The following is a 21,444-nucleotide window of genomic DNA, read 5'->3' on the forward strand; positions in this document are numbered from 1 at the left end:
ATCATTCATTGAAACGTCCCATTGTACCTAAAGTAACACGCACCGGAGGCATGTGTGTGCTAAGTGTTTACAAAAAATAATAAATGTGACAGATTTCATATTATATAAAGCGCATATAGACGTGCTGTGTACTGCTGCCGTGAGTAAGGCGTCCGAATTCCAAAGACGATATTATTATTATGTATGGAGGTAATGTTAAATAAATAATGTTGTTCGATTTCGTGAAAATTGCTCAGTCACATAATATTATTATGTTGAATATTTAATTAAACTGTGTTAGTTCAACAAATTGTATGATGATACAATATACATAAACTAATAAGTAATGGCGAAATTATAATATAATGATATGTACAATGGTCAACGTCACAGTACAACATACTGTTTTGATAAGGGTTTTATTTAAATTAACAATTTCCTACCTTGTATTACCATGTTCCGTTTGTACCCGAGACTCGTTCATGTCAACCATAAAGTTTACTAAAATAGTAAAATGTTTATGAATATCGACATCAAGAGGTATCATTGTTGTATATTCAATATATTATTTTATTTTTATATGAATTTTCTGATTACTGTTGGTATATAGTTTAATAAAATAACCATTTTTCAGTAACTTGTTTGGTTACTTTTAAATTAATTATAAAATTCTTCAAACATAATTTTCGATTATTTGGATAAACTTCCTAATAATATAATATTGACCATAATATTTATACATATAATAACACAACAATTTCTCGACTATTCAAATTTCTCTATTACTGATCTTTCATCTTTACCTTTTATGTGAGATATCTGCTATACATATGGTTGTTTTGCAAAATATTGTGAGATGTTCCGATGTTCGTTAACTGCTATAATATTATTCTTCAATAAAATTACTTAACAATGTAAGCAATGTCGAGATTTAATTTTTGAAAAAAAGACAATTGTTTTCTTACAAGCCTTGTGATTGAATAATGTTTACAAATCATTCGGGTGTTGAACGACTAATAATAACATTATACATTGTATAATGTACATTTTAACATAAACATGATTAAAACATTACAATAACTCATTCGTTTCACCTAAATTACGCATATTATTTAGTCTACTGGGAGGGGTCAATCTTGGTTTTATGAATATTCAATAGTATTATGGAGCCTTTAATATGATAACATACCTTTTAATAACTAAGTATATGTAGATGATGATGTATCGTTCAAATAATTTTATGTATAATACGTCTATAAGGAATAACACGCATGGTGATGAGGTTCTTATGGTACGAATTATTATTATTGTTGTTTTTGTTACGAGCGAAGACTGACAGCCCTACATTAAATTATTCTACTCGAACGGAAATCTAGGGTAATTTTTAAATTGTTGTATACTATTATTGAGCACACTAAAATGGTATAAACGCATAATATATACTCTAGCCTCGATTTATTATGTAAATCACTCATTGAAGTATCAGATCTTTATTATACCTATATACAGGATTTCGTTCGTGTGTATTCGGTGTGACAGATAAAATGGTTGTAGATTTTAAGAAAACGTGTATAATGGAAACACTATCGCTGTTAAGATTTATAATGCAAATCAACCATTATAAGTGTTATTGATGACGTAGATTTGTTTAATAATTCGAATTCTAAAAATAATTCCTTTTTTTCGACTAGGTAAAAAATAAGCTTTACATTCACAATAACAATATTAAATTAATATTAATAGGTTAATAAGTAGTAATGTAAGTTGTTTTATTTCGCTTATAGTTAGCTGTTCTTCATAACTCATAACTCTTAATGATTCATATAAAAGTAAATGTTCGATATCTATATGAGACGCTTAATAGGTAATAGGTATCATTGATTTTATAACTATGTACTGCTAGCATCATTTACAGTCAAAGGTAAAAACTAATAATAATGAAAATATCGAAAAGTATTAAAAGATATTTTTTTCTCCTGATAAAAATTTAACTGATTCTGGTCAACTCAAAGTTTTCAACCGTTTTAATATAATTTTATTACTGAGACATTTTTTTTTTATTATTACAATGTTATTATATTATGTTAATGTAATAAATCAGGGTTAGGTAATCGGGGTAATATAAATAATATATTTTCTGTAAAAATGTTAATGAGATGTTTTTCATCTCTCCTGAAAAGTAGTCAATATGAATATGAAGGTATTATGGCAATATATTTCAAATTAGGCCGACCTCAGGTTATTGATTTTCTCTATCGCGTCATGGTACCATTTGCACTTGCCAATTTTTATTTTTTAATGGTAAATAACGACGAATTATTGAATCAATTCTATATATTATATTAGTATAATAGTATGTATAATGTATGTACCTACCTATTATGACGTGGTATCATCATATATCTATAGCCCTACTGGGCCCTACTATACCTATTTTTTTTTTTTTTTTTATTGATCTGAAATATACATCGACAACTAGGCCATTAGTACACGAATTTTTGATTACAATACCTATTTATAATATGTATAATAGTATTTAATAAGTAAATGTACCAATTTAATATTATTATGAGCGTACACAAAGCGATCATAATCATAAATAATAATATGTGGAATTACAAATTGGATGATCAAAAACATTTTCAGCGTTTTACAGAGGCTCGATATTTTACACAATATTATTTGCACAAAAGAAATAGAAACGCCAAAAAAATAAAAACTAATGTTATATAGGTACTTATATTTATAATATGTGTAACTAACACGATTAAGTAGATAGTTATCTTTAATTTTTATGGTATATGTATAATATAATTTAAGTTTAAAACCCGTTATTTTGTTGTACTGTTTATTTTTTATTTATCATATGGTTATGAATATAATAATATCTTCATCATTTTCTCTGATAATTTTCCATAATATTTATTCCTTATAACAATATATTTGGTTGGTTGATATTGTAATTTGTAATATTTGTACACACTATATGAGACTAATGAAAATTGAAAATAACAATCAAATACCAAATACCAATATTATTGTTTTGGGAATTTGTAAACGGGTTGAAAATACCATCATACGTATAATAGTAATATATGCATCATACATATTTTATAAATATGTCTATACGGTTATATTTCATTTGTTTATCTCAATGATGAATAAAATAATTTAATTATTCTTGTTTTAGAAATTAATTTAATCATGGAATCATGGTATACCTAATAGTAATTGCTCTTCCAGACGAAAACTGATAGGTACTACGAATGCAAACATTACTGTGCAATATCAAAATGTTTGAATATTATTATAAAATATAATAATATAAAGTTCACTTTTACGTGTGCAAGCGTACCGATTAGACGTGCTTCCAAGTGTCGTTCCCTTATCTAACCGTTGCACATTCATTACGCAATTCTACGCCGACGTCTACTCAGGTAATACAATGCTTTATCATATTACGATATATATTAAAACATAATTACCCCGATAATCGTACATCCGTACAAAAGCGAACTAAATATTATGTCTGAACCAAACCGTATTCAATCTCCCGACAAAAAAAATATGACCGATCTTAATAAACCGTCAACCAACACTCAACACATACTTACACAAAGTACAAATACTCCAAGCTTTGCATCAAAAGTAGCCTCCGAACAACTACCAAAAAGAGAATTAGCCATAGTATTTAACACTATCGAAAATATACCACAAATTGAATATCTTATCGCTCTTTCCAAATTAATTTCACCGAAAGACATTACGTATGCTTCACGAGTATCTAATGGTCGTTTCTGTGTTTATCTCTCAAACAAAAATACAATCGACAACCTTCTTGACAATCACCAAAACATTACCGTCAATAACCAGATTATCAATATTCGCCGTTTAATTAACCCAGCAAAAAAATTAATATTATCTAATGTGTGCCCAACAATTCCTAATTCTATTATCGAATCGAGTTTAAACTATGCCGGTTTTACTTTAGTATCGCCGATTATTAAACTAAGAGCCGGATTTAATATAGAAGGTTTTACACATATAATGAGTTTCAAAAGACAAATTTTTGTCAAACCAGATGATTTTGAAAACAAACCTACATCGATTATAATTAACCACGAAGACATTGCATATAGAATATTTATAAACGACGACACAGTAACATGTTTCCACTGTAAATTAAAAGGACACATTTCAAACCAATGCCCTAACCTGAAAACACATTTAGTACTAAATGAAACGCACAATAGCTCTACACCCGAAACAAAAATAAATGAGAACATGACATTAGACAACGAACCCAACACCGAATCAAACGAAGATATTAACAATATTGAATTAAACATTGCACCTCCCATAGGAATAAAAAGACCGGCGCCTTCTACATCATCCCTTTCTCCCCCCCCTACTTCCCCGAATAATGAAACCTCAAACGAATTCTCAATGGATCACACCTCACAAGAGATAAACGAAAACGATAATTCAGATTGGATAACAAAATCAACAAAAAAACAACAAAAAAAACGAAAGAGAACCCCTTCTCTTGAACATTTCATCGCTAACCTGAATATAAGCTTAAAACCCGCAGAAAAATTTTTTGAAAGAAAAACACGTGCAATCTCATTTATTCAATTCAAAGATATGATTGAAAATGCACAAGAGAACAACAATATAATTGAAACAGTCCTACAATACTGTGACATACAAAATGCAATCTCTATAATCGAAATAGTAAACACAGCATATATAACAGACCGCAGCCTAAAGACTCGCCTAGGAAAACTACTAAAAATTTTAAAAACCCACCTCCAATCGTCCTAATATTTTCGATAAACTAACATAAAGCTTATAACATATCAAACTTGAAAAATGAATTCACTTATACAATGGAACCTAAATGGTTTTTACAAAAAAATAATTGACCTAAAACTCTTAGTAAATAATTTAAAACCTAGTATTATTTGTCTCCAAGAAACAAATTTAAAACCTAACCATAATGCAACAGTGAAGAACTACCAAGGATATTTCAAGGAAAGACAAACAAACCCAAACCGCGCCAGTGGGGGAGTAGCTATCCTAGTTAAAAATAATATAAAATCATCACCAATACCGATCATCTCAGAACTTGAAGTAATTGCAACAAGAATACAGCTACACCATGAGATAACCATATGCAATATATATTTACCTGATAGTATGGTTTTTTCTTACCAACAAATTATTAATATAATAAAGCAACTACCCTCACCTTATATAATGGTCGGCGATTTTAACAGTAGAAATACAAATTGGGGATGCAATCACACCGATCCTAGAGGAAAAATTATTGAAAAAATCATAGATGACGAAAACATTACACTCCTCAACAATGGAACCTGTACTCGTCATAATTCATCCAAAGGAACCTTTTCAGCGATCGACCTTTCCTTAGCCTCTCCGTCAATTTCCCCATACCTCTCATGGGAAGTCAAAACCGACTATTTTAATAGCGATCATTGGCCAATATTAATTAATATACACCATAGAAACAGTCCGCAGACCCCCTACAACACAAACAAATGGAACCTAAGAAATCCAAATTGGACGCTATTTTCAGACATAGTAGACAAAACTATGTCAGAAAACCAAATGCTTAACAACGAATTAAATACAGATGACATTGATATAATTGTAAAACAATTCACTTCAATCATAACTGAAGCCGCCCATAAATCCATAGGAAAAACAATAACACACCCCAAAAAAACTCCCGTCCCTTGGTGGTCCAAAGAATGTAATAATGCTATAAAAAACTACAAAAAAGCACTCAACAGATATAAAAAAACTAAAACAATCCCTGACCACATAAATTTAAAAAAAGCCAAAGCCCTATCAAGAAGAATTATAAAACATCAAAAAATTGAATCTTGGAAAAAACTTATAAATGATCTAACCCCCAATACACCAATTAAAGAAGCATGGAAAAAAATACGATTAATAGAAGGCATACAATTCAATGAAACCCCTCAAACACTGACAATAGGAGACAAAACCTACCACTCCTCCTTAGAAAAAGCTGAAGCCCTTGCTGAAATCTTTGAAAAAAACAGCAGTGATGAAAATTATTCCCCCGAATTTAGAAACTCAAAATCAAAAAATGAAACAGATAATCCAATTACATTTTCAATGGATGAAAACCATCCAATAAACACACCTATCAATGTACAGGAACTCTATGATGCACTTTATAAATGCAATTCAAAAAACAGCACAGGCCATGATGAAATACCATACATATTTATTAAACATCTTCCTATCAGTGCCATCTCTATACTACTAAAAATCTTCAACTTAATATGGGAGAAGAGGACTTTCCCTACTTCTTGGAAAAGAGCCATTATTATACCAATACTTAAACCCAACAAAGATCGACACGAAGTTACATCTTACCGGCCAATATCTCTAATATGCACCCTAAGCAAATTGCTGGAAAAAATTGTTAGCAAAAGATTATATTGGACTTTAAAACATACAAATTTTATCAGCAACCAACATTTTGGTTTCCAAAGAAATAAGTCCACCATAGATGCTTTAACTATACTAACAGAAGACATTTACTCAGCCTTCAACATCAAACAACACGTACTTTTAACTTCACTTGACATTGAAAAAGCCTACGATATGGTTTGGCGCCATAGAATACTAGATATACTCCAAAAAAATAATATTAATGGCAATACACTCGCCTATATCTCAAATTTTCTATCAAAACGAACCTTCTCTGTGAAATTAAACGAAACCTACTCCAGTAATCACAATCTCCAAAACGGCATTCCCCAAGGATCAAGTTTAAGTGTCACCCTCTTTATAATAGCTATTAACGAACTTCCAAGTATAATACCACCACCACTCAAAACCATTATGTTTGCCGACGATAGTACTATCTACTGCAAAGGAAGAAATGTAAACACATCTAAAACAATCATGCAAAACGCCATAAATGAAATCAGCAAATGGGAAAAATCTACGGGATTCAAATTTGGCCCAGCAAAATCCAAAAGTATCCTTTTTTCATACAAAACAAATATAACCCCACCTCTTATTTACATGAACAATATTCTAATTCCGCCCACAAATGACTTAAAAATGTTAGGCTTAAACCTAAACAATCAACTAAACTGGTCCAAACACATAAAATTTTTAAAAACTAAGACCAAATCAAGATTAAATGTAATCAGGGCCATTTCCAATCGAGCATGGGGTGCTAACAGCATCATCATAATGAGAACATATAAAAGTCTAGTACTATCCGTCATAGATTACGGTTCCATAATTTACGGAGCAGCCCCTGAAGCAATCTTAAAACCATTAGATCCAATCCACAACCAAGGAATTCGACTGAGTATTGGCGCATTTAAAACCAGCCCCATACCTAGCATTCTATGTGAAGCAAATACTCCTCCACTCGAAATAAGACGAAACATGCTCACCTATAAATTTGCACTTAAAAGACTAGCCGACAAGAACAATGCTATATCACCATACCTTTTCAACACTTCACCTCCTTCATTACACTTAAAAAAAAATCAACCAATATCTACACGAATTAAAAAATGGCTTGACACAACAAATACACCACTGCCTAAACTGCTCTCCCCTACGCCCTACATATTCCCCCCTTGGAAAATGAACCTAAACATCAACACCTCAATGATCCAAGAAATCCAAAACATAGAGCCGTCCGAAATCCCTAAACATTTTAATGACATTATACTTAAGAATTTCTGTAATCATAAAATTATATACACCGATGGATCAAAATGCAACGTCAAAACAGGACTAGCTATAATCACAGATGAAGAAACCTTTAAGTTCTCTTCACTGGAGATTAATTCTATTTTCACCATCGAGGCACTAGCGATCCTGAAAGCCATAGAACTAACTGAACAAAATTGGAAAAATACAAAATCTTTCTTAATCGCCAGCGACTCCCTTAGTTCTATTCTAGCTATACAAAACCAAGGGACATCAAATGAAATAATAAAAAACATACAAGAAAGAGCCTCTTCCCTTGCCCCCCGTTCGGTAACCTTCATGTGGATTCCTGCCCACAAAAACATACCAGGAAATGAAAAAGCTGATGTAGCAGCTAAAGAAGCCGCCTCCACCAACATCAATACCCCCAAATTAGACCTTTCGTCTTTCAAGGACACCGCCCGAAACTCCTTAATAAATAGCAAAAAGATTCACCAACGACTCTGGGACCAGGAACTGAACAACAAACTACATCAAATAAAACCTTTTCTGTCACCTAACCCAAATCCTCCCTCAAGTACGAGAAGACAACAAGTAATATGGACACGGATGAAAATTGGACACACTAACATCTCACACGTACACCTAATGAGAAGAGAGCCGAGACCAAACTGCGAACTATGCAACAACGCACCGATTTCCACAGCACACCTACTCCTGGAATGCCCTAATCTATCTGAACAAAGAAAAATCTTTCCACACTTAACATTAAAAGATATTTTAAGTATAGATAATTTTAACCTCCTAATAACATTCCTTAAAATAACTAATCTCTATAATAGAATTTAAATAATTATATATTACTGTTACCTATACCATTAACACCATATACCTGTATTATACTGTACTTCCTTTATTTAAATATTAGTATTAAGATGATTGTAAATAACTTGTAAACATGTTTTTCCGGCTAATGACTTTATTGTTGAAGCCTTATCATTAATAAAAAAAAAAAAAAAAAAAAAAAAAATAATATAAAGTTACTAAGAAAATACTGAAAAAGTTCGTAAATTTCATAATTTTACAAAAATGATTTATAGTTACGATTTAAAAATATTATTTTAGTTTTGATAACTATTTGATATCTGTCGATTGTCACGAATGGATCCTATTTTAATAATATATAGCACTATAACTCATAATGTATAATATTGTAATTTGTGTAGATGAATGCATGATAACTAATATATTATTATCATTAAGTTTACGAACTTTCTGAATTAGATAAGATGATTTCCGCCATACTAAATTTATTTTAAGGTTTTATTATTTTCTTATTATGATGGATATTAAAAATGTTTTTTTTTTTTTTTATTGGGTTTAAAATTACAGAATATTCATCATTTGTCGTATTCGTACGTCGATTGATATGAAGAAAACGACGAACACTACTCCGTAGAATTTTTCCAAGCTTTAATTATTTTTCCGTTGTCACACGGATGGTCGAATAAAACGCCTTTGAAATAATGGATTAATGTGAGTACCTAGTATACGTATATTTTTACCACTAACGTTTTATATCATACGCACCCTTTATTAATTTATACTGTTACACCTGTTTGACACGTAACCCTGGCCTGCACGTACGATTTGATACGACATTTTTCATGAAATAACATCACATCAAGTGCCTACTGCCTAAATACGTGTGGGCGCAGCATGTTTTTCAAACATCTGATTTCGGACCGTTCGTTCGATCGTCGCAGATGATTATAACAACACATATTTCATATATATATATATTAAATATTAAATTCTGTATGATATTATTATACACAAATCGTCCATAACCTACTGCAGCTCTTTTAACATTATATAGGGAGATTAAAATGTATAGGTAATACACGAAACGTGTCGTAATAATAACTTCCACAATGGACATGGCAGCGGACCAGAAAACCTTATCCGATTTCAGTTGTATTTTTGTGCTTATTATTACCCACAGTCTCGCACCTTATTACTCGGGTAAATATATACACCACCGCGTCGTTTGAATAATGCCATTATAAGGATATCGCACGATTCGATACACCGCGTCATACATTTATTATATTATATCATGTGCGTGTGACCCGACGTCCGCGTTAATATATAAAATCATCATCATCGGTACGTTATACCTATATGTAGGTACATACGTGGTGTATGAGACGCGATGAATTTACTGCGCAGGGGATGTGTTTTCGAGGGATTTTTGTCGCCTCCCTGCCCTTCCCTCCGTCCCAGCGTCGCAGACTGCACAATTATAAACGCTCGACTCGCACGCATTCCCTTAAGTAGTATGATATTCAATACATTACTATACATACTATTATAATACACATGCCCATGGTATACTATATACACATATATACATGTATAATGCGGTATGGTAACTCGTATAATCATAATATATTATATACGCAAAGAACGACGGTATAAAACTACCCGTCGGTTGTCGATGATGGCGGCGGGGGTGGTGGAACGCTGTGGCGATGGTGGCGAGGAAACACGATTGACATACACACACACACACACACGATAACGGGTTTTTACAAAACGTGTCCCTGCTGTAGCCGTAGTTCGGCGGTCGAGTCGTCGTCCGACGTGTGTGTGTGTGTATATTATTATTATTATTATAATACGTACACGGTAATATATTATGCGATCGTTATTGCCTTACGCGACGTCGTATACGACAGAAACGTTTAAATTGATTAAAATAAAAAACAGAAAGAAACGAAAAGGAGAGAAATAAAAAAAATGTAAAAATCAAACAGGATTTATGGCTAAATCTCTTTCTAATCTATTAAAATAAGTTACGCTCTTGTTTTGTTTTGTTTTTTTATTATTATTTTTGTCTTTTATATCCTCTCTTTCTCTCTCGTTTGCGTTCATATTATCTGTTATTTGTTTGAATATAACTGTATAATATATACATATAAATACATAAAATAATATTATATTATATTAACGCGCACGCCGGGTCATATAATTGAAACGCATTTGTGCACGCTGGCCCACGCTCAGCGGGGACACCCAAAGGGTATATAATAATATGGTATGCGCGCTGCACAAAACGACTATGGTCGTATAAAATAATATTAATACAGCCGTACGCACTTATTATTATATGCATATACGTATTACAGTCGTAAATATCGAAGAAAAATATAATATAAAACTACAAACGATAATTTTATTTCATTTTTTTATTATTATTATTATTGATATTAATTTGTAAGCGCGTGTAGCACTAATCCGGTCCTGTGTGCCCCGTGAATAATGACCGTCCGTCTCCCGCGGACAGACGCCTCTCGGTCGTCGTCGTCGCCTCCGCTATAATATTATTATTATAATCATCATCATCATCATTATGCAATTGCAACACTTACGCATGCGTTTATACAAATATTATGATAATACAATAAAAATGTTTAGAATATTATCAAATACGCGTGAGTTTACATAGGTAACAATATTATAATGATAATGGCGATGATGTTATTAATAATAATTACACTATCATTGTTTTACCACTTGTTGTTTTCGACTATTTTTATTTTTCTTTCCACTAGACTTCTCCCACGCCACGTTCGGGTACGATATTTTCACACAGACCGCATATATATATACGAACGCCATTTTATTTACGCATGTGCCAGCGAGACGAACAAATATTTCATTTGCTGATGTGTGATATAATGGCTTGTTCGGAACGATGTTTACGCCGATAAATCGAACGCATACCTGATATAGATAATAATAATAACAATAATAATATGTAAGTTCATGCGCTGGTACGCTATATTTGGATGAGAACCGTGGCGTATAAATGTAGGTACTAATTAAATTGCTGGAGCGTTAACCACGTCAAATTTTTGACACTTTGTAGGAAACCAAATAAGATAATATATATGTGTATAGTGTGTACCTACCTATATGTAAATCATATAAATGATGTTTATGCAGCGTGTTCCAAATAATATACATGTCTGATGAGTAATGGGGATACAGTAGTCATATAATACATATAATAATATTATGTTGTCGTCTTGTCGATACGTAAGCGTATTAAAAAAAATAAAAAAATACTGTTTCAACAGAGAAATATCATAATAATATTATATTTTAAACTAGTCGCATACATTAACTTCATCGCGAAATCAATTAACTACCCCACTTCCGCGGTGTATCTATTTTGTACTGCGGATTAGCCCATCATATCTAAACATTTTCGCAATAAACAATCGCCGATCAACATCGTCCTTATAAATATAATCCGCAATATATACACACACCACCAACAAACAATCATGCACAAGACGTGTATTACCCGAAATTATAAAGGTAATATAATAAAATATTATTATAATATTATAAATTCATCGGCCGTAGCGTTGTCATCGTGAGTCGCAATCATCGTCGTCAGTCCATATCTAAACCACACATCTCTGAGGCAAAGTCGTCTGCAGTATAATATTATAATAATATTATTGTCGTGGGCGTTTCGGTATGTACTATTTTCCCTCCCGACCGCCGTCTTTCGTCGTATACTCATATACCTATATATTGTAATGCACATGGATATTATATACATATAGTGATCCTCTTCGCGGCCGTGCCTATATATATACTATATATACATAGGAACTAGCGCATAGTATATATAGATATATGTACGCACTTACGCCCGTGTATGTGTGTGTGTGTGTATATTGTATATAGTCTCTTCACATGACCCTCCCCTGACAATCCCACGCGGCCGCCCGTTATAGTATTATTATATTATTTTTACTATCACAATGGGCAATCAATCTCTTTTTCCGTGTGTACCCTTCCTCCTCTGCGGCCGTTCTGTTGCTCTTTCCGCCGGTCGAAAATGAAATAAAACTCCGCTGGGGCCAAGTTCATTAACACCGCGGGCGCGCGCTCGCGACTCACTAAATGCAACGCGTATATTATTATATACCTACCGTAATATAGTAATATACATATATTTATATATAATAAATATTATAATACACTCTCTTCGCGCACCTCACCCGCGCTCGTACCTACCTACCTACCTACTTGTACAATATTACAATATTTATATTCCGTCAAACGAACTCGCGACCGTATCAAAACCGCACACAGCGGCGGCGGCGTGTGACATCGTTCAACCTAATGAACCGACGACGCGATACGGCGAGAGTGAGAGAGAAAAAGACATTATTATAATAATACGAACCCATATAATAAACGTTGTGTGTACGACGTATTTGTACTTACCATTCGTCGGTTCGCCGATGATAAATCATACGCATAATAAAGGTAGGTAGGTAAAGACCTTTTGCTGCCGCCGCGCCGTCGCCGATTAGCGTTCGACTTGTTACCGCAGCTATTTTATGTACACGATGTGCAGTGTATTTAGGTCGTATGTGTATATATATATATATATATGATTCCATACACGGACGCGTGCACCATCATACTTTATCATTTTCGATTCGAGTGCCGCCGCCCGAAAACGAGTATTTTCAATTATCCACTTCATGTAGGTATTGTTCGGCCGCGAAAAGAAACTGTCGGAAAATATGTAATATATTGTGGATAGGTGTGCTTAGTGTTTACGCGTATATTAAACTGTGGCACGACAAAGCGAAAAAATCTTTAGTCCTGAATATACCCTTACTTCGGAATTCATAATAATTATCGTTTCCGAGAGTATTTTTTATTTCACCGACACAAACATGGCTTATAATATAATAATATTATGTTTTAATTTACATTATATCCGTTTATTTTTTTTTTTTTAATATACATAATTCAATAAGAACCGTCAGATCAGGTTATTATATTGAAGGAATAATAATGGAACTATTGAAATTCGTCATATTGTTTTATATTTTTCTTTGCATGTACCTATTTCACATTGATTCTCGCAGAGATGTTGGAATGTATCCAACACTTACCAAGATTTTTAATTCACAGCGTACAATGCTAAACTAAAACGAACTGTTTGCAGCAGTCTGCCGAACGTTTTCTTGAATGTGTTAATTTTTTAAATTAATATAACTATTGACAGGTACTAGCGCTGTTCTGCATGATTTGTAAATACATTAAATTTCGCGGCAGATTATTGATTAACGTTATAGAACAATAACATAATAAAATTGGTTTGAAAAAAATCAATTTTATTGTAGTTACGTAAAAATAATTATAGGGCATTGAAGTTTAGCGCTCTCAGTATTAAGCGATCCAAGAATAGTACTATTATAATAAATCTATGCCAACAAAATATAATTCAAACCGATGTACTTAAACTCACAATTTATTATAATTGAACATTACAATTAATTAATTTATATTAATTCATACATTGATATGGTACATTACCTATATTTTAGGTTCTGTACGTAGTTCACAAACTATACTTTATGGGAAAAACAAGTAACGTGGCAAGATTGAAAATCCATCAATAGTAAAGAGTAAAACGTTAAGTTATAATTTTATGTTATTAAAAATTAATTAAATATATTGTATATAAAAGATGAAACCTCTATTGCAGTACGTGATGTGCTCGACACAATACGCCATCGTCGCTCTTTTATACGATATAAATAATCACCTGGCATATATAGTAGTTGAAGAGGTAACACATTTAACGCCAAAGTGATTCCAAAGTCCCCGCGAGTGCCATTTAATTTTAAGAAACCGGAGTTTCATACAGCCTCCTGAGAACACGCACGCACAACGTAATGCATTTCAATTGAAACTTTACCTTATGATGAATTTCGAAGGATCTGTATAGATGTTACGTCAAGGAGTAACGGAATGGTGTAAGGGGGGTGCGAGAGAAAAGAGAATGTTTGAAATATTGCAGATGTCGGTACATCGCGGGTGCAGGACGGCTGGTTGAAGGGGGTGAGCAGGAGAGGGTGTATTTGTGGACCCCAATTAGATGGGATAAAGGCGCAAAAGAAGAAGACCGCAATCGTGCAGAGTTTTTGTATTGTATATAATATACACTGTGTACAGTAATGGACTATATGTATATAATATTCGTAGGCACATAATATAATATACGTATATAATTTTTTTCCATCAAAAGATTTTCTGGTTAGGTTCAAACTTCCAATATGATGAGTCAAATATAATATAATTAACAGCGGTCAGCGGTCCATTTTTCTGCCGAGGTTTATTAATAATAATTATAATGCATTAGGTAGTACATTACTTAATGTAATTTAAATATATATCGTTTGTCAATCTTTTGATCGGTGTTTCACATCGAATATAGAACATTATACGTTTTATAATATAATAAGCATATAAATAATATTACATTATATATTATATTGTAGTTGTAAACATATTCCAATATACTATATAGACTGCGATATTTGCTTGACGACTGAATTCGTCGGATCTTAAAATCAAAACTAAATAATATATCTTGTAATATCTTCACTGTGGTGTTTCCTCCACGATTCGTCCTGTACCGGCTGTACCAATACAAAACGTTTCTCTTAAACAATACTCGTATTATACGTCATTAGTCATCGAACATGTAAATTGATTCAGTATTTTGTACATAGATATAATACATATGGTATAGTAAGTTCCGTATCCGAACTGGCTTGAACAAAACCACTGTCGTTGTGTGAAAACCGGTGGATAGAATATATTGATGGTAAGTCCTTAAACAGTTAAACATATATTCATCGGAAAATTATCATCTTGTCAACTATGTATAAAATATAAAAACTTAACTATTTTCCGTCAAAATGATTATCCGTGATATTGTGTTGTCCATTAGATGAGATAACAGTTAACTAAATAACAGTTTCTATTTATTATATTCTCTATTCTGCCAAACTAAAAACTAACTTAAACTTTACAAGTTAATTAAATAAAAGTCCAATACCAATTAGTAATTTACCAATAAATATAATGAACTGTGTTCTGGTATAACAATTACCCTCATACGATTTTGCCCTAGAGTACATACGGATTTACCCCGCACCTGGGGTAAATCCGTATTTTTATCAAAAAAAGTACAACGCAAATTAAACAAATTTAAAAAAAATAGAAAAAAGTTTCGAATAAAAGTTATAGACCATAAGTTTTTCTATATATACCAGTTTAAAAAATTTAATTTCGTTAAAAATTGCATGATTTATAAGCCATGGAAGCTAAACCGTACGGTACTGCCCCGCCTTCCCCTATAGATAATTATGATCGCAAACAATAATTATTATAGGTATTTGACATTTTCAAAATAAATATAATTGATACTGTCGTTGATAAAAGTGTATGGTATTATGTATGTAAGGTACAATATTATTGTAATCTTATGCGTAGAGAGCTCAAACCCAGGTGTGAAACATGCAACTGCGAACTCACTGTTAATCATATATTCCTAGAATGCCCCACTTACCATAACGCCAGATCAAAAGCAAACATAAACACCTCCTCACTCAAAGACGCATTCGGACCAGGACAAGAAAAAAACATAGTAAACTTCATCAAGATGGCCGACCTTACAACCAACATATAAGACAAGAACCAAAGACAGCACATCACAACTATCAAATCTCCATTATATTATAAATTAAACATGTAAACCATTGTAGGCTAATAAACATTTGTATTTGAAGCCTTTAATTAATAATAATAAAAAAATATATATATTGCATCAATATTAATTCTACCTATCTTAAATTACATTGAATAATTTAAGTTAGCTTTTGTTTGAAAATTTTCAATTGAAAAAAATAATAATCTTTGCAATGTATATAAATAGCACGTAAACTTGTTTTCATTTGTATTACAAAAAAAATTAGTTTAATCTAAATTCGTTGAAAATCCAAAATTAATATATTCAGCATTTAACAAAAAAACTTTTTGTTGGGCGTACTTTATATTTATATATACATTATAGATGTATAGGTAAGTAAGCTCTGAATAACGAAGCGTATACCTACGCCGCGTACGATCTTGTTAACATAATAATAACAATAATAATAAAAGAATTCATACCTATATATTATTATACTCGTGTATTATATTATGTTATTATATTATAATATTGCATCTATGATCAAAATCGACTATCCGTTGTGGATATCAACAACTCCGGAGGGCTCGTGTTCGTTGAGGTGATGTAGGCGCACATTTTTCATTATATTATTATCGTTATCGTCGTCGACACTACACTGTACACAAAAGATATATGATAAAGTATTTTATCATCGCATATATTTTAGTTGTACTTGCACCTATATAGTGTGATGATGTGCTCGTGTATATATTGTATAGTATTATTATCGTTCAATATTTATATTCTCTCTAAGAGCACGCGCGTGTGTGTGTGTAGACAAAGAAGTTAGACTCCCATTGACCCAGGTTGGCCCCTATTGATTTTTGTGTTCATACAATCAGACAGACGTCAGTTCGTTTCACGCCTCAAACCCTCTCGTTGCTCCCCCCCCCGCGATCACTCGTCATCATCACACCCCCGCTTCGGGTCCCCCGCGAACTTCCACCGGACCAACCGGTTTCTGATATTAAACAAGCGAGTTTGTGTGTGTGTCGTATATATTATGTACATCAAAGTGGGTATATATATATATATATACACGAGTATATCCGTCCAGTATGTGTTTTCGAACAAGACTTTTATCGGAATCGTTTAAATTTTAACACGGCCTATTAATTCGACGATAGAGCAGTGTAATTTTAGGTATAAAAACGACGAGCTTGCAGAGAAAGTGAGATAGAATGAGTGGAATGGTTATTTCGATGGTCGCCGCGACACCCCGAGATATAAATATATAATACACATTCTGTAAATATATATATATATATTCATAAGACTAGTGTCATGTGTGTGTATTTGTGTATGTGCGCGTGAAAGAAAAAACACTCAGCGGAGACCCGAGGAGTATTTTTTTTTTTTTAATTGGAACCCGGTCGGTTATTTATCGTTGTTATAATACTTTTCATTCGTTCCGTCCGACTTCTGTAAATACAACGCATATTATAATATACATAAACAGTAGAAAACTCGAATTGCCGCGTGGTGCGTATAGTCACTAATTACTGGCTGATCGCTTTGGTCGATGTCTGCACCAGCAGCCCGCCAAATATATTTTACAATAATATATTATGTTGTTAATTATTATTATTTGTTCGAATATCTTATAATACATTTAATATTAAAATAGCATTGTTCGTAGTATTATATGTATAATAATATATTATACTATATAGCTTGAGTTATAAAAAAAAAGCCACTCGTGTAGAAGTTAACGGCTTTGTATAACGTGAATTTTTCTTCTCCCTCGTTGCCACTCATTATAATTATAAAAAGTAGATGTAAATATGCATACTTGCAGCATACTGCACATATTATATTATAACATTATAATAGTACCCGTGTGCTGCACTATGTAAAGTGATGATGGTGCATTCACACGGCCACTATTCTATATGTATATTGAATATTATGCATAGGTACGCTCCTTTTACTCGGCTCGTAAATTAAACGTAAAATAATATTATTTTTCATTATTATGTTTATGTAGTATATATGTGTAAGGAAAATAAAAAATGGCCCGCAGACATTCGCGCGCGCGCGCGAGTTCGCTCGATCGCCTCCCGGTACGATTAATGTGCGATAATGCCGTCACGCCGACGGTCGTCTTTTGCCCACTCACAAGAGACATTTAGTGTTTTTTTCCTTTATAAATGCGATTCGAATTTCGTTTTAATTCGACCACGGCAGCGTCGGCGTGGACGATGATAATAATAATAATCGTATCGAGCACAACGGGTTTTTAATTGGGCTCGTGTTGTGCAGTCGGTGTGTGCAGTATATAACATACAATCAATTTTTTTATTTTACCACGTGTAGATATTTTATGTATGAATATTATTATTATCATCATCATTAGAATGTCATTGTGGTGTTACTAAATCATGTACAACGCTCGTCCACGGACACCTGATTTCTAAAATGAACGCTTATAATATGTATAATATATTATTTTGCATTTTCCGTTTCCGTCAATCTGACCAAAATTAAAACGCTCATTTTTAGTAACGTTTAATTGTATATTTACGAGTACAACTGATGCGCTATTATTTTATAATATAGTTTATTAATATAATTATCTCCTGGCTAGATGAAGTATTTTGAATAAAAGATCCACAGCTATCACGATCACCATTCCGCACGTTTGTAAGGCACTCGAATTCTGCGTCCATCGTATATCGTTTTCTATGTTATAATTATTGATATATCGTTCTGTATATTATAATTGTACAAGAGAAAAATTGAGAATTTCGAATGAAAATAATTCTTTATACAGTGATTTCTGCAGACCGTATATTATATTTTTCTCCTGCCATCGCAGTACATCTCTCGTTATCCGAATATAACATTAATTCATCATTGTGAATAGGTACATCTAAGGTGCAAATGATGCGCATCTGCGATTAACTACGATACGGTTTTTGGCGCGGTTTTGGCACGTGTCCACGTCGTCATGTATACACTCGTGTTGCAATAATAATATATGCTAAAATATTTCATGCACATAATATCGCATTATTATTATTATTATTATTATTATTATCATTATTATACTGCGTGAGATTCAAACGTGTGTGTATAGTATAAACAATGCTCGTTTGCGTACGAAAACTGTTATTAACGACGACACCTACCCTTATTGTTAGCATCATCCTTCGCGGAGCCACAATAATATCCATGCTGAGCACTCGACGTTAAAATATATTCGACATAAATTCATATAGTCATGATGTGGACAAAATATAATTTAATATTTAAATAAATTACATTATATATTATTATTGTTATGGATTAATCATTAATTCGTTCATTGAATAACAGTACAAATAGTACAATTTACTAAGTAACGGGTCATAGGGTACAATTTTTACTTATACATAAATTTGAATTTGAATTTATATAGTTTATAAATTGTTGAACGTATTTTATCATTTTTTCTATTTATTTTCCGATATTTATCATTTATGACCATCTAGCTATAATATAATGGTGCATAATATTTATACAATTTTTTTGAGCACTACTATAAAATGCTGACCATGATTTTTCAAAATTAATTCAATACCCCGCAGTGTTCAATATTTTCACATGGATGATATTTTTAAAACAATAACTAGTTGAAAAGTCGTTCAAAACTTTTACAATTATATTTTTCTCTTTAAGTTTTTTTTTGACAAATATATATGTATATTAAGAAACATTAATATGATGACAATAAATATCTGCACCACCAACTGTTATAAAAACCACAAATAAAGTGTTAGAATATTACAATATATAACCAAAAGGTTAGTAAATTTATCTACTAAAAAATAGGAATTTTCCCATAAAGTCCATTTTCGTTTAGTCCTAAACTGTTATACTTCTACCACTGCCATGTATTAACATAGTTTATACTGATTAGATATAAAAATAGACTTAAGATAAATATCTTATAAAAGTAAACATTTATTTATTACAGTTATTTTACAACAATGCATTTTACCTGGGAAATATAAGAGCATTAGATACAGTTTTGTTTTTATTTTCTACTGCGTGTACATTTGTGTTTACAGTAAATTGTTAAGAAAATGATTTCTTATGTAAGTAGGTATATTCTATATAAAAATTCGAACAAATAATTTTTGAATTATTAAAATGTTTATAATATAATGTATATATATATATATATATATATATTATATACAGGGTGTTCCACAGAGATCTGACATTCTGACAAATGAAATAACCTTTGTTCTAATCAACGTTTTAAAAAACTTTCTTTTAAATATAGTTCATAAACACTCGCGCTACATTTTTAGAATACATTTTTTATTTTTTATTTTTTAATACTAAAAATAAAAAACTTAAAAATTGATAAATTTTTTTTTCGAAATATTCAATATAGCCAATTTGTAAATCTGATTTTTAGAAAAATATATATGGTAAAAACACTTATTTAAGTCAAATGGCTGATTTTTAAAATTTTTTTAAATATCAATATTTTCGTTAAGTAAATTATGATCTAGTTTATGTTAGAAACCTTGTAATTTCAAATAATAATAAAGTTTTTTAAAAATATTTTATAAGAACATTTTTAAATAAGTGCATGTTAAAATCTAATTATTTTTTGTTATTGTATTTATTTTAATAATATGTGATGTACTGATGTATAAACTATAAATTACTATAATTTACCTAACAAAAATATTGATATTTAAAGAAATTGTAGAAAATTAGCCTTTTGACTTAAACAAGTGTTTTTAGTGTTTTTACCATATAAATTTTTCTGAAAATCAAATTTACAAATTGGCTATATTAAATATTTTGAAAAAAAAATTTATCAATTTTTAAGTTTTTATAAAAAATGTATTCTAAAAATGTAGCGCAAATGTCTATGGATTATATTTAAAAGAAATTTTTAAAAAATATTGATTAGAACAAAAGTTATTTCATTTGTCAGAATGTCAGATCTCTGTGGGACACTCTGTATATGTATAATTTGTATGCACTATAAAAATGATAGTCCTTAAAATTGTTTTTATAATCATTTAAAACATATGTAATATTAATATTTAGTAGGTGTTTATTATACTTGTACCTATCATTTTAAGTACACAAAGTTA

Source organism: Diuraphis noxia, unplaced genomic scaffold (assembly GCF_037042655.1).
Source record: "Diuraphis noxia isolate RWA-SAM2 unplaced genomic scaffold, SU_Dnox_SAM2 contig0005, whole genome shotgun sequence".
Classification (NCBI taxonomy): Eukaryota; Metazoa; Arthropoda; class Insecta; order Hemiptera; family Aphididae; genus Diuraphis; species Diuraphis noxia.